Genomic DNA, 16,695 nt, shown 5'->3' with positions numbered 1-16,695 from the left:
TACACAGAGGCCCAATCAGCCCACTGAATACTGACTTTCTATGGGAGCTTATAGCAGCCCCTCTGGCATTTGCCAGAACCCACAGTTTGCCAGTCTGGGCCTGAGCTATAGAATGGTACTTTATGTCACTACAGTGGTGTAACTAGATGTTATACTGGGCCCAAAAGCAAATTCATTTTGGGGCCCCCCAAATATCCAGATTTTGGCCTGTTATACCAATATATATTGAAATGTCTCATTAATTGGGGCCTCATGGGCCCCATTGCAGCCGCAGGGTCTGCTTCCACTTGATAAAGGGCATGTGTGGCCTGAAACATGTGTTTTGTAGTCTAAAATAAATCACTTTGTAGCAGTTATTCTACTTTTGAATTGCTCTCCTCACTCCTTTGCATGTACATTTACATTGAAGACCTGCGATGAGGTCTTGGAGGAAAGCAGCACCATGATAATTTAAAGCTTGGCTGTGCACTGAAGTAATCTAGTATAAATATCTGCTTCCTCAGTAGTTACACCCCTGCGTAACTATATGCCCCGGACCAAAGGGGGGAGGTCAGTAACAGTCTCATTGTCCACAAAAAACATAGGGCCATAACTAGGGAAGGTCCCAGTTTTGGCCTGCCAGTTTCCCCTTTAGTCTAAGTCAGGTATGTTCAGGGTACGTCAGAGAGAGTGTATTTGCAATTGCCCTGGGTCCCAAGGAACAGAACTGTCTGCCACCTATGAGGATACTGCTGCAAGAAATACCAGGCTTATATTGAGTAACTGGTGGTTTATACATCAGGGATGTCCAATCTTTAACCCTTTAGTCGTTGTTGGACTACAACACCCAGGCAGCCACAGGTAAACAGCTCGTAAACAAAATACATTTTATACAGTTTGGGGGTGAGGGAAATATGGACTTTTACTCTAAGACGCAGAACATCCAGGTTGAAATGCTCACCTCATAGGAGTAGCAGTGCAACAACAGCTGGCTGCTAACAGTGTTACACAGTTTGGTACAACAATATTTGTAACATTTCTATCCTCATGGCAATTCTTCTTGTCCTGCTTAGGCTCTCCGAGGGGCAACTAATGAGACAAGTTGGACGTATCTTTCCTGTTCACTCCCTGATTATGGTCTTATATGTTATATGAGCGGTTATAAGTGAGATGTGTGTGTGGGGGAGATACTATTTAAGGTACTAGTCCAAAGAAAAACTCATTGGATAGGAAGGGTCAGATTGTTTCAATTTATGACTCTTGCACCCTGGCTTTCTAAAGGTAATCCGCTCAAGAGAGGTATAAATAAATGTTACTTGACCCCAGAGTGAATTCATTTTAAAGCCCCCAAAACATTGGCATGTTGACCTCACTTGGCCCCACTAGGCCCTTTACAGTCTTGGGCCCCCTTCATGTAGGGTCTGCCTCCTCTAAAGTTACACCTCTGGTGCTAAAAGTACATTCTTGAGCTTGCAGTCAGCATCTGGGACATGCGAGACTGGCTTCAATTTATGAGCCGCCTCTTAAAAATCTAGTTAGGTAACTTAGTCAGTCACACCAGAACTTTAACCTTACTGATACCAAATACCAAACCACTGATGGCACTTTTATTCTTGTATATTTAGATGAATATTGTTAGTAGTTTATATTAGGGATGCACAGAATTTAGGATTCAGACAAATCCCAAATCCTTAAGAAAGATTTGTCTGATTACCAAACCAAATCCGAACCCTAATTTTCATATGTAAATTAGGGGTAAATGGGGGAAAGAGAACCATGTGCGCATGTTTGTGTGACGAATAGTAATGTGATTTTTTTTGGATTCGGATTCATTTCGGCGATGCATTTGGATTTGTCTGAATCCTGCTGAAAAAAGATTAATCCCGAACCTGGATTTGATGCACCCCTGGTTTATGGGTAAGGCACACTGGGCGTTTTGGGGAGATTTGGTCGCCTGGCGACTAATCGCCTCGTCTTTGCGGCGACCAATCTCCACAAACGCCTTCCCTCACTCTGCGCCGGCTAAAATGAAAAAACGCTGTCGCTAATCACACACGGCGGTTTGTTTTCCAAAGTTGCTCGAAGATGCCTCATTAGGAAACTTCGGGCGACTTCGGAAAACGAATCGGCGCGTGTGATTAGCGCCAGCGTTTTTTCATTTTAGCCGGCGCAGAGTGAGGGAAGGAGTTTGGGGAGATTGGTCGCTGCAAAGACAAGGCGATTAGTCGCCACGTGACCAAATCTCCCCAAAACGCCCAGTGTGGCCTTACCCTAAATGTAACAGAATCCTATAATGTTAATTTAAACATGGTATACATTCTTTAATTTTGTTTCATCTAAACCTAATTACTACCCCATTCATTTATTAACTTTAACCTAAATTACACCCTCCCCCCCCAACTTTCTAACATTCCCTCAACTAATAATCTCTGTTTTACACTTTCTTAAACCATTCTCCCCTCCCCACCCCAGTTAAGAGCCTGGATCAGTATTACGATTATAACTAAAGACCTGCTGATCTTACCTTAAGTGATACAGATCCTATTACTCTCTCAAGGTCACCAACAGGTTCTCTCTATTCTTACTCTCTAGTCTTACTCTCTAGTACACACAACTTTATCAAATAGTGCCCTGTGCCATCTACAGAAGTACATGAATGTGGATGGGTTTGAGAGGAAATAGTACATAGAAACAACATATTTTAGTGGGTGTGTGTAAGTTACTTGTTCAATTTAGTATTATTAAAACATAAAAGTAATACATTTAATTAATATTGCCTAGAAGGCTGTGGTTTACCCTCTAGATGCCAGTTCACTGAAGTCAATGGGTAACATTTTATTCATAGGCATATCACAGCAATCATAGTGTGTGATTCCAAAAAGACACCTTCAGGAGTAATTCTGTGTGAGTGGCTGTGCTCTTCTGTTTGTTGCATTATTGCTAGTACAAACTGTGTAAGAACGCAGATAAATGCGGTGGATATTGATAGGCTGCAGAGGATAGCAAAGGCAAAGGATAGAGGTGGAACATCAGCTCAGACTAAATGGATGTTTAAAGGAGAAGGAAAGGCATCCTGCACTTGGGGGTGCCAAATGTTAGGCATCCCCAAGTAATTGTATTGATTTACCTGAAAGTACCAATGAGCACCACGGAACACATCTCTTCAGGCTTCCGCTTTCTTTGCACCAAACTTTAACTAAAAAGTTGGCTATTCCGTTCAACTGCGCCTGCGTTTGCCTTGGAAAATTTGAAGCAAGAAGAAGCTGGAAAAGGATCACTCCATGGTGCAGGTGCAGTTTTCTGCTGATAGGAGCACCAGCCCAGAGTTTCAGGTAAGTCAGTACAATCACTTGGGGGTGCCTAACATTTGGCACCCCCAAGTGCAGGATGCCTTTCCTTCTCCTTTAAGGAATTTATACCTTTGCTCTCCCATTTGAACTGTGCAAATGCTGAAAATTTGGAGTATATAACTGTACAAATGCTTTCTGAGAATCTCCCCTGTCAGCTTTATTTAAATAAGAGATTCCTTCTTATCTGTGGCAATACATTTGGCCTCATTACCCTGACCCCAGCACAGGCTACTGAATCAACTCTTTCTTTTGTTTCTCACTGCTGAGAATAAATGAAACTCAATCAGAAACTGGAAAAGGTATAAAGGAGTTCATGTTCTGTGCTCTAGAAAGGGCAAAGAGTCTGCTATGGTCAGGGCCCACCAGGGAATGGCCCAGTTCCCCAGTAGGCCAGCCCTGACTCCTGTCCAGGGTCGGACTGGGGGGGACCCCTACTGAAGAGCCCTCCCTGCCCCTGCTGCAACTCCCTCCAGCCTGCCCCCCCCCACGCACACACACACACGCATACCTTTTTTCTTTCCCGACTGGGCCAGGAGAGGGAGGTTCAGACTGCGGTGGTGACTGTTTTGGGCAGGCATTGGCTCCGACCCTGCTCCTGTCATCAACTTTAAGGGCAATGGCACACCATGAGCTAAATCACCTGCAGAACCAGAGGTTTATTGTTAGAGATTAATCTCCTGGTGTGCCATTGCCCTAAAGGCCTGGATCATTACTGTAAGGGCAATGGCAAACCAGGAGATTAATCAATAGCGACAGTAACGTTAGGATGGTCGGGCCCGGGTGCAGGCCGTGCAGCCCCTGGCTAAAGATAAATTGATAAATTCACTTGTGGTAAAACCCATGTGTCGCTTCAGTCTCCCAAAAATCACTTGAAGTTGCTACAAAAGGTGCAGGCAGGAGCAGAATTTCTCCGACAGGCCAAGATCCACAATCTTGTGGCCCTAGCCTTAATAGAGATGCTGAATTTTAGGCTGGCATAGTAACTTTAGTATATAAAATAATTGTAGTATTGTTTAGCGCTCCTTTAAATATGTGCTTGTAAAAATATCTTTATATATTGTAAAAGCATAACTTGACACAATACCATGTAGACAGGACAGGCTTTTTCTTGCACTCAGGTGGGCTAATTAAACAGCTTTTCTGAATGTGTGCGGGGGCTATTAGCAGGGAAAGAGACTATGGTTTCAGGGGCGATCCCGTGCCCTTTAAAAATCGAAAATTTAACTCTTTTTAAGTTGCCAGGAGCAGCATTTTTGCCACTCCTGGTTACCAGTGGGATGCAGCTGCCTGAGGCGAGTTTCTCAACTAGTCTCTGGCACTGTGCCCCCCTGTATAGTTTCCAAGTTACTGGAGAGAGGAACAGTAAAATCCCCTCTTAACAGACTGTTTGCTGACATAGTCTGACAGAGGCTTCTGGGAGTTTTCTGCTTCTAATGCTGTAATTGCTGTTGTTGTTTCTTTGCATACCTCCCAACATTTTGAAAATAAAAAGAGGTACAAAAAAGTTGCCGTGTGTAGTGAGGTGAATTTTTATTATTCTGTGTTTTTTTTCCATTATTACAGTTTTGCTAATGAAGGTGAATTGCCCTTTAAACTGTGAGTCTAACTTTTCCCAAGGGACCTGTTATCGTATAATGTTACAATTACTTGTTTCCTTATCTTGAAATTGTTACAAAAGTATCTTATCTGCAGCTATGGCTGTTCTGGGCTCTCTGCCAAAAGCTAATTAACTTTTTTATTTTTCTGGCTGTTCAGTGCAGAGAAAAACTGGACTTTTCAGTACAAATGAGGGACTGCTGGTTGAGCTGTCAAAAGAGGGACTGTCCCTCTGAAAACGGGACAGATTGGCAGTCTTTGTACGCCAATCTGTGTGCTAATGCAGGATTGCCAATCCTATATTGAAGCAAGTTTGCTGAAGCTGTTTATCTTGGTCACGATAAAAGCTAGCCGAGCTGCATAAAACTATTAAATCTGGCCTTTGACTAATGTTATGTGCTAAAACAGTGCCATGGTTATGATCCCAGCTAACCTAACCCTCACAATTATATATACTGTTACTGTTCATCCTCTAGTAACAGACCTCTGTTACTAGAATCATCCTGCTCGTGAGTTTTGACGCATGCGCAGTTGTCACAAAACAGAAAGTTGCTCCAACTGCGCATGCATAGACATGCCGGTCTCATTCCGAAGATTACCGAATCGGCTGAATATGGCGCCTGTGAACTCCGATGCCTGAATCTGCACTGAGGGGTAAGTAAAACTTATGGGGCATTTGCTTGGGTAACACTTAGGCTGGGGGGAGGAGGGAGGGGGGTCTATGTAGGGTAGAGGGGTAGGATTTTTTACAAGTTTAGGGTTGAATTCATCGTTAAGCACAGCACACTTAATAAATCTCAAATTTTTAGAGCTTTAAAAAAAAATTGAAATATGAACTTTTGGAAAGAAATATATAGATTTTTATTCAAAAAAAGTTTTTTTTGTTTATACTTGTTTATTACTATGCTTGTTACTTACTAAGTATTTATTAATATGCTTGTCCTCTCTGTGTGTACTTTTCTACTAAATTGTACATCCATGTGTATTCATGTAGCACTTGATAAAGAAAGTCACACATACTTACTGTATATACATTCTCTGACATTTTGCAGTTGGTCTTTAGTTTTGCATTTTCAGTTTCCATTAGGTGATAAGTGAAATAGAAAAACAAATTAAATGAAAAAAAAAAAATGAAGGGAAAATTGCTTAGTTTGCTTTTAGCTGAGCCTAAGGGGGTTATTTACTAACAAATGAATTTTTATTTTTTCCAAAAATCTCTAAAAATTCACATTTTAATTGTATCTAAAATTTTTGATTTATTAAGTGTAAAATCCACTTATACAAAACTTCTCAAGGTAAAAGTTGTCGAGGTCCTATAGAAGTCATTTGCAACTGTGCTGATCTTTTTTGAGTGATTAAAACCAAATCGGACTATTAGAGGTTTTTAGAATTGTCCGAGGTATTCAGAATTTATAGCACACGAGTTCAGCGTAATTTTCCATTTGTACTTTTTTAATTTGGATTTTTTAAATACATCTCATGACATTCGTAGGTTTAGAGTTCGTCATGGTTTCAAAAACTACCAAATCCCTGAAAATGAGACGGTTGATAAATAGGCCCCCAAATGTTAATTTATAAATCTAAAAGGGGAACTATACATTCTGAACAAATACTTAGATACGTTATATTCTAATATGACTTATTAAAGAATTTAATCCAATTAAACTACTCTATCAGAAAAAGGGCAGTAGCCATATCCTAGTTTTACACTGCTGAGGCTGGATACATACAGTGTGGATGGCATGTTAGTAGTCCCTGGAGAGTTACCTTATTAAGCAGTTAAATGGGCACATTCCATCTACTCTAACCTTTCTTAGGTGTCCACACAAACATTATTCATTCATAGTTTTTCCGAACCTTGTTGAAAGCAGTCACATCCGACAGAGCATACATTGAGAACAGGACACCTAGTGGTAATCAGGGAAAAAAGTGATTTTTCCTTTGAGGAATCATTGATCCTTGTGCCCCTTAAAGGGATACTGTCATGGGAAAAAAAAACAATTCCAAAATGAATCAGTTAATAGTGCTGCTCCAGCAGAATTCTGCACTGAAATCCATTTCTCAAAAGAGCAAACAGATTTTTTTATATTCAATTTTGAAATCTGACATGGAGCTAGACATTTTGTAAATTTCCCAGCTGCCACAAGTCATGTGACTTGTGCTCTGATAAACTTCAATCACTCTTTACTGCTGTACTGCAAGTTGGAGTGATATCACCCCCCTCCCTATTCCCCCCAGCAGCCAAACAAAAGAACAATGGGAAGGTAACCAGATAACTGCTCCCTAACACAAGATAACAGCTGCCTGGTAGATCTAAGAACAACACTCGATAGCAAAAACCCATGTCCCACTGAGACACATTCAGTTACATTGAGAAGGAAAAACAGCAGCCTGCCAGAAAGCATTTCTCTCCTAAAGTGCAGGCACAAGTCACATGACTGGGGGCAGCTGGGAAATTGACAAAATGTCTAGCCCCATGTCAGATTTCAAAATTGAAAATAAAAAAATCTGTTTGCTCTTTTGAGAAATGGATTTCAGTACAGAATTCTGCTGGAGCAGCACTATTAACTGATTCATTTTGAAAATCATTATCCCATGACAGTATCCCTTTAAAGTTATATTGCCAGATGAGTTAGAAATATCCCAGTGCTTGAAAGTTATTAAATTAAATTAAAACGTCTTTGACTATATGTCTTTTTAAGTCCACTTTGCAGTTTTCAAGCCCCTGAACCAGTAAACTTTACAGAGTGAGACTCTATAAGAATCTTAATAGATTTTGGAGGAAATTATTTATATACATATAGGTATGAGTGTGAATTATCTTGTACATGGTTTTACCAGGAAGGTACAGTCATTTTCACACACCCATCATTTTTCCTATCCGAGGTGTAATTAAAATAGTAGTGCATTAATGTACCTTTTCAGACTATGCTTGATTCCAGTGATTAATAGGAAAGAAAGATAACTAAATATATAAGAAAGCCAATATTTTCTCCAGAAAAAGTGACAACCCTAGCCCTTATCCAATCAAATCAATCAGACGCATAATATAAGGGCAAACTAGTTATAGTTAATGTTTAATAACTAGTTTTAGAAATGGTTTGTGTCTAAGAGTTTTTACTACTCTGTTTCTTTAACCAAGTGCTTTGTCTCAGTACAAACAATTGATTCATGCTACCTGCCTCTAACAGACACAGTGAGTCAGTGGGAGACATTTAGCAATGGGCTGTAAATGTTAGTCTCCTGAGTGGCATCAGTATGACATATTAGGGTGTGAACAATTATTTGGCTAATTGGTGCTTAGACAGCACTAAAGTTTTCATCCACATCACATCTGAAGCTGAATAATGACAGTAATATAGGAAGCACTAGCTCAGCTTCAGCCAGCGCTGGGGACACCTTGTAACAATAAAGAATATGCAATTAGAACGCTCTACACCAGGCCTTGATACTCTGCCTCCCCAATGCTCCATGTGTGTGCCATACTCTGGCTGCCTTATGCTCCCTGCAGTGTCGGACTGGGCCGACGGGAAACCGGGAAAAAACCTGGTGGGCCCCGGCCCTCTTGGGTTTCTGCCGGCCCAGTCCCGGTCCTAGATTGGCACCTGAACGGAAATAAAAGTTGTGCGGCGCTTGTGCGGCACTGTTTAATCGCCATTGTCACATGCGCGCAGTGGGCCTGACGTTCGCGCATGCGCACAAGTTTTTGCACATGCGCATGGGGCCCCAGAGGTTCACAACCTGGTGGGCCCCGACTGCGCCAGTCTGACCCTGGCTCCCTGTGTGTGCCATACTCTGCCTGCCCTATCCTCCCTGTGTGTGCCATACTCTCATTGCCCTATGCTCCCTGTGTGTGCCATACTTTGGCTTCCCTATGCTCCGTGTGTTTGCCATATTCTGCCTGCCCTATGCTCCCTGTTTATGCCATACTCTGGCTGCCCTATGCTCCGTGTGTGTGCGCCATACTGTGCCTGCCCTATGCTCCCTGTGTGTGCGCCATACCTTGATTGCCCTATGCTCCCTGTGTGTGCCATACTCTGGCTGCCCTATGCTCTATATGTGTACCATAATCTGCCTGCTTAATTCTCCCTGTGTGTGCCATACTTTGCCTGCCCTATGCTCCCTATGTGTGCCATTTTCTGGCTGCCCTTCACATACACCTATGCTTTCCTCATTCTCTTAAAAAATAAATTCAAAAACAACCTCTTGGAGTATTCACATAGAGCAGGAAATGCACCAGGTAATGCACCAGGGTCTGGCGCTGCTAATTACACTACTGATAACACTTAATCTTGTATATAACTGTGTGCATCTACATCTGTGTGTTTGTATTTATACCCACAGTGAAAGCTCTACGGGCAGGAACCTAGTGGCATAGAGTTTTGGTAGCCTGTCTTCAGAGGGCAACCCTCCCACTTCTATTAGCCATTGACTTTATGGTCCAAGTGCACTGGGTTTTCACCCTTATCCAGATGACGGTCGCAGTGGATGTGTCAGACTGACAGACTGAACAAGACTTGTGGCTTATTTATGCCACTACAAGGACCTCCTTTTCTCTTGTCTCTTTAACATTAAGCATGTAAAGTGGATATAAAGGCAAAAAAATAAAATCCCATTTTTACTTTCTTTAATGAAAAAGAAACCTATCTCCAATATGCTTTAATTAAAAAATGTGTTCCATTTTTATAAGAAACCTGACTGTATGCAGTGAAATTCTCCCTTCATTTTACTTTTTTCATTTTAGGAATCTTCAGACAGTCCCTCACTGCTGTGCAGGGAAACAATCATACTTTTAAATGATCCCCACCTTACTTCCCAGAACTCGAGCAGCTTTGTTTGTTTTCCTGTAGCAATTGTGTAGATTTGTATCCACAGACCAGTATATTCTGTATATTCTGATTATTAATGAGCCTTGTTGTATCGGCTTCTGGCAGATATTATTTGAGTTGTGCTGTTTTGATCATTTATGATGATCCCTAAGTTTAACCCCCCAACTGAAGCCCAGACCACACTGAGCATGTGCGTAGTCTTGGTATTGGAAAGATGTTTAACAAAGTTACAAGATGACAGCCCCCTGTGCCAACTTTAAAAGCAAAAATAATTTGTTTTATTAGGCTTCTGGTGCAGTAAGTTCATGTTTATATTTGGTATACAAAATACAGCAATATTATTCTATTTTAGACTTTAGTTGCCCTTTAAACATGAATTTAGCACAGATTTAACCTCAGGCGACAAATCTGACCATCTGCCATCACCCTCAAACTTGTCCTCAGGAGCTCCCAGCTTGGATCTTGTCAGTCTGTCTTTTGAGTGCCAGTGTGCCCTGAAATGCTGCTGACAGCGTTGGGAGAGATCAAAACATTAGCTAATGGTAGGTCCAGCCAGGCAACTCGTACAGTAGTGTAACTTTGCTCCCCCCACAATTGTTTTTTCTGGGCCCCCAACCACCTAGTCAAAATTACAAGGAGTCACCTGCGATGCTAAAAACAAAGCAGTTGTCCTAGGGTCTGCTTCCAAAAAAAATATAGCGTGTATGAACAAATTCTTTGTGAAATCAAGTCTTGGCAAATTTGCTTTGACTAAATGTACCACCATTTTTTTCAGTTCATAGAAAATAAACAAAAAATGGTATCCATACAGAACCATCATACAATATGCATAGGCTTATAAGCACTTAAACACCCCAGGGGGCCTCATTTACCTTCTGCAACTTTGGTGATGTGCTCTGCCAACAAGGAAAAAGATAACATGCCCCTTCCATGTACCATCCCATCCCAGATCTTCCCTGGCCACCCCTAATTATGGCAAACACCATCCTTGATCCTCCCAAACCCAGTCTACTCTCTACAAGATTGTCCATCTTGGGACCCCTCCTCTGTCACAGGAGCCCTTTACTAGGGTACCCCCCTGATGATGGCCTTGGGGGGACAGAGCAAGGGTCATCTCTGAATAAGGTATAAAGTCATTTTACATGCTGTGTTTCCTTCTCCAGCAATGAGCTAAATTCATGTACATGAGTGTGCTGTTTGTTGTGCATTTGGAGAATCGCCTTAAAGGGGAACTATCGCAAAAATTAAAATTTAATATAAGCTTCCTCATACTGAAGTAAGAAACATTCTCAATACAATCAGTTAAAAATTCTGCTTTGTTTCTAAAATAATCAAGTTTATATTTACTATTTCTCTCTCAGCATCTGTGTGTTTTCATGCTCTCTCTGTGCAGCACTTGAGTGTCAGATGAATGATCCAATATATCTTAAAGGGGGTGCACTTTCCTAGCAGATGTATAAGAGCTCACTCAAATAACTGATTTCAGTACAAACAAAATCTAACAAAATAATTGCCTTTTGCACAAATTCTGCATCTAGAGAGACATGATGCCTGGTGGTTTTAATAGAGTGAGCTCTGATACATCTTCTAGGCAAAAGGAGCCCCCCTATAAGATATATTGGATCTAACTGTCAATTAATATCTGACACCCAACTCCTGAATGAAGACAGAATGAGGAGAAACAGATGCTGAGAGAGGGATAGTGAAGATAAACTTGATTATTTCAGAAACGGTACAGCATTTTCTATTGATTATATTTAGAAAGTTTCTTATTTCGGGTGCTGAAGCTAATATTTAATTTAAGTTTTCACGATAGTTCAACTTTCTTATGATTCCCTCTGAACACAAAGGGGGGTGGTAGATGTGATTCTGGTCATTTTGATTAACGCCTCCAAATGATGACAGACTATCATGAGACCACTGAGAAACTAAATGATTACCTCCAAACCAATTAAAAGTTAAAAAAATTAAGATCATTTTGACCTGGAAGTGGGGATGCAGCTCCTCTGGTCTGCTAGCAAGTCATTGTAAAATGCATTTATTACAAAAGACATATCTGACTTTATGCAAGGCTAATGGCACATGGAACAAACAATGCCTAAAGCACATTTTTTAATGAAAGACAGACCTCCATTCATATATGCATAAGCCTCCCTAATTTTTAACTATTCTCTTCCTATAAATAAGAAAAAGGAAAAAAATTATACATTCATATATACGACTGGCTATTGAACAAATACAAGGTAAAATAAAAATATGGTTGGTAATGGATTGTAATTCTCATGCTTTCTTTCCCTCATACTCGACCTTGCAAGAATAAATAATAGGTCCTGCCCCTTTTCTAATAATAGGTGATTTGAGTCTGGTCCCTTAGCATTTTAATGACAGGCTCACACCCACATTATTTAACAATTGGGTGTTATGGTTTAATTGAACGAAATTACTATGTGGAAGGATTTCAGGACAGGATATTATAATGCTTCTCTGCTAGTGCTAAAGATATATTTTAGGCATTATTATTATTATTATTATTATTATTAATAACATGCATTTATAAAATGCCAACATATTCCGCAACATTGTACAATAAATGGGTGCATACATTAAACAAGCAAAACAACCAAAAACTAATACAAGAGGGCCCTGTTAAAAAAGAGTTTATAATCGTAAATGTATTTTTCAGTCTCTCTTTTGGAACTGACTCTGTGTGTGAGGAAGGCTGGAATTGACACAGTTACGTATCTGAAGGAAAATGTGGTCAATTTTATATTCTTTTATGGTCGCTTAAAAAGCTCATATCTTCAACTGTTCAACTAAAATTGTTGTAGAGCTATAAAAAAACACACATCTGTTATTTTAAAACCTGAGCATCTTTAGAAGCTTGTCTTGATGATGGTATTATTTCATGGATACGCATATGATAATGGTAGTATTTCATGGCTATGCATACAAGAACACTCATGTATAAATGCAATATATAAATATTACAGGGGTGGTTCACCTTTACATTAACCTTTAGTGTTATAGAATGGCCAATTCTAAGCAACTTTTCAAATGGTCTTCATTATTTATTTTTTAAAGTTTTTGAATTATTTGCCTTTTTCTTCTGACACTTTCCAACTTTCAAATGGGAGTCACTAACCCCATCTTTAGAAAACAAATACTCTGTAAGACAACAAATTTATTGTTATTGCTATTTTTTTTATTACTCGTCTTTCTATTCAAGCCCTGTCATATTCAAATCCCTGTCTCTTCATGAGATCAATGCATGGTTGCTAAGGTAATTTACACCCTAACAATCAGACTGCTGAATTGCAAACTGGAGAGCTGCTGAATAAAAAGCTAAATAACTCAATCCACAAATGATAAAAAATGAAAACCAATTGCAAATTGTCTCAGAATATCACACTCTACGTCATACTAAAAGTTAACTCAGAGGTGAACAACCCCTTTAAGGCTCTAATAATCACCAGCTAGTGGTTTCGATGCAGGTGAAAACCACAGGTAGACTCTTTCCTGAAAAGAGGTGCATAAAGCCTAGTGTACGTGTTTGGATGTCTGATATGTATATTAGGGGAGTGTCATCTTCTGACATAAATAAATCAAGCTCCCATTAGCTAAATTAAAGATCTTGAAAATCCTGATCTACAGCAACCCAAATATTTGCATGTTGAGGATCAAAGTCAAAGTAGAAAATGTCCTGAGAAGTTCACATTAAGCATTTACTGTGTTTTTAACTATTACATACAACAGTGTAATCTTGTGCATATAAATGATTTTCTCTGAATGCAGGCAAAGAAAAAAGGGGAAAGTTCCTCTATGATGAGACTGATTCTATTTAATATTTAGGTGTGAACATAAAAGCACTCCAATGTCTCCTAATTTTTCTTTCCATCAGTCATTTTGTTTAGGGCTCTTACTCACTGGTGTTCTGACCTGCGCTCCCCTGCGTTCCGTTTTTTGGCGTTCAGCCGCAGGGGAGCGCAGGAATAGACGCATGTCATTATTTCAAATGGGGCTGTACTCACTCAGGCGCGTGTAGGCGCCGAACGCAGGTTGAGACGCAACATGCTGCATTTTTCCTGCGTTCGGCGCCTACACGCGCCTGAGTGAGTACAGCCCCATTTGAAATAATGACTCAGGCGCGTGTAGGCGCCAAACGCAGGTTGAGACGCAACATGCTGCATTTTTCCTGCGTTCGGCGCCTACACGCGCCTGAGTGAGTACAGCCCCATTTGACATGCGTCTATTCCTGCGCTCCCCTGCGGCTGAACGCCAAAAAACGGAACGCAGGGGAGCGCAGGTCAGAACGCCAGTGAGTAAGAGCCCTAAAGATTACCCAGCAAGGAAATATGCAGATGTATTAAGGGTCGAATATCGAGGGTTAATTAACCCTCGATATTCGACTGGTGAATTAAAATCCTTCGACTTCGAATATCGAAGTCGAAGGATTTTGCGCAATTCGTTCGATCGAACGATCGAAGGAATAATCGTTTTCGAAGGATTTTAATCCATCGATCGAAGGATTATCCTTTGATCAGAAAAAACTTGGAAAGCCTTTGGGGACCTTCCCCATAGGCTAACATTGACTTCGGTAGCTTTTAGGTGGCGAACTAGGGGGTCGAAGTTTTTTCTTAAAGAGACAGTACTTTGACTATCGAATGGTCGAATAGTCGAACGATTTTTAGTTCGAATCGATCGTGTCGTAGTCGAAATTCGAAGTGTTTTTTATTCTATTCCTTCACACGAACTTAGTGAATGGGCCCCCTAATATAATAGAATAAAAAAAAAAAAAAATCCCTACAAACTAACACACATCTGGATGCATAGAAACATGGTTGGTACACTCTTGGATATTCAAGTTCGGTTGGTTTACTTTTCTTTTTCAGCAACTTGGGGTGAACTCTTCCAATGTATTTAACATTTGCCTTTAAAGATGTTACATGAGCACAAAGCAGTCGCGATCCTGGAGGGGGGGCGGGCCCTGGTGCGTGACGCGCAGCCGAGCCCCGCCCCCCTCCGTACGGCTGCATTTGGCCGCATTTTCAGCGGTGAACGGACTGCCGGGAGGCCCTGAGGGGGTGCGGCCCTGGCCCGCTCGCACCCCCTGCTCCCCCGGTAGTTCCGCCACTGGCACAAAGCCTGTGAGGTCATCATAGCTACTATGGTATTCAGTTGCTGGAAATTAAAATGTACTGATCTTTTTACGTTGCGCTTTTAAAAACATACAGCCAAGCGCAAATATGCACAAAATTAAGACCTATTGAAAATAATGGAATACGCACTATAGCAATTCCCACAGCGCGCTTGCGAGCCAACATCCGCTACAAGACACCAGTGTTTGCATTTTTTAGCAGAAACGCCAATACGCCAAGGAAACACCATATTTTTGAACTCTCTGGGACCTGAAGATTTGGAAATACACTTTGTGAAAATACTATGCATATTTTTAACATGGAAGTTAATAAGTGGCGGCGCACACTACTATATGTTAAATAGAAGGTTACATAGCCTGTTTTAAACCAGGCGGTGCGTGAGATTAGTATAATAAACTGAACCATTTTCAAAAGAATCTCATATATCGCACACAGTAAATGACTTCAATTAAAGAATTTATTAATAATTAATTAATTGCATAGGAAAATTAATTCATGTTTTTAGTTGATCGTTTATACAAAAGTTAAAAATACATATATAGTTAATTCATCAATTTACGCATAAATATTAATTGCTAAACATTTTGTTACAGATTAATTTCTTTTGTTGTTGCATCATACATAATCATTGTAGTTTCCTTAAAATAAACTTGGCAATAAGTGGAGTTGTTGAAGCTCTGATTTACTGACACATTGTTTCCAAAACGAGCAGGTCGCTCGCTGAATGTCAGAGTATAGTCGTATGCCCAGACAAAGCCTTTCAAGGTGAAACGCGCGTTGGCCATGTTTATTTAATTGAAGTCATTTACTGTGTGCGATATATGAGATTCTTTTGTAAAGGTTTCATATTTTTAACATGGCAGCCAAACTCTTCCAAGATGGATTTCGCAAATAAGTATTTACGGCATTATATGCTGGTGATGTAATTACGTTGCGTATTGACAAGCAGTATGGGTACATTCTACATGTAAATTGTTTTCCACTTGGCTTTTTTTCTCCTTGTGGAATTGTGGGGAATGAGAAAAAACAGAAATGCATGTTGGGAAAAGAAAACTGCAGGCTGAAAAACGCATATTTTCAAGCGTGTGTGATTGACGTATTTATGCTTGACCGCGCTTTTTTAAAAACGCTATGTAAAAATGCCTCGTGTGACCTTACCCTTAGTGTACCTTGGCCTTTACAGCTGCAATATGAAATGAACCCTCTAGTTTCCCCCAGTTAAAGGAAAACTATACCCCCCAAACAATGTAGGTCTCTATAAAAAGATACTGAGTAAAACAGCTCATGTGTAAAACCCTGCTTCATGTAAATGAACCATTATCATAATAATATACTTTTTTAGTAGTATGTGCCATTGGGTAATCATAAATAGATAATTGCCATTTTAAAAAATAAGGGCCGCCCCCTGAGATCGTAAGATTCACTGTGCACACATACAAACCACATGTAAGGTCACATGAGCCAATTAACAGACAGAGTTCTGCCTTTTGCTTCCTCACTTCTTCCTGTTACAGTTAGTGTTGTAGTATTTCTGGTCAGGTGATCTCTGAGGCAGCACCGATAGAGTCACGAAATGGTGGTTCAAGGCAAGAGATGTAAAAGGGCAATATTTATGTAAATATATATTCCAGTTTGGTAAGATTATTTAATATGTCATTCAATTTGATATAAACTATCTGTTGCTTAAGTATTCATTTTGGGGGTTTAGTTTTCCTTTAATCTGTTTTTTTAACCCCACGCAATTTCTCCTTCCCTAGTTAATTATTGCCTACAGCTGTTTGCAAA

The sequence above is a fragment of the Xenopus laevis genome, chromosome 2L, assembly GCF_017654675.1.
Source record: "Xenopus laevis strain J_2021 chromosome 2L, Xenopus_laevis_v10.1, whole genome shotgun sequence".
Taxonomy (NCBI): Eukaryota; Metazoa; Chordata; class Amphibia; order Anura; family Pipidae; genus Xenopus; species Xenopus laevis.
The sequence above is the reverse complement of the archived record's forward strand: the minus strand, read 5'-3'. Positions refer to the sequence as shown.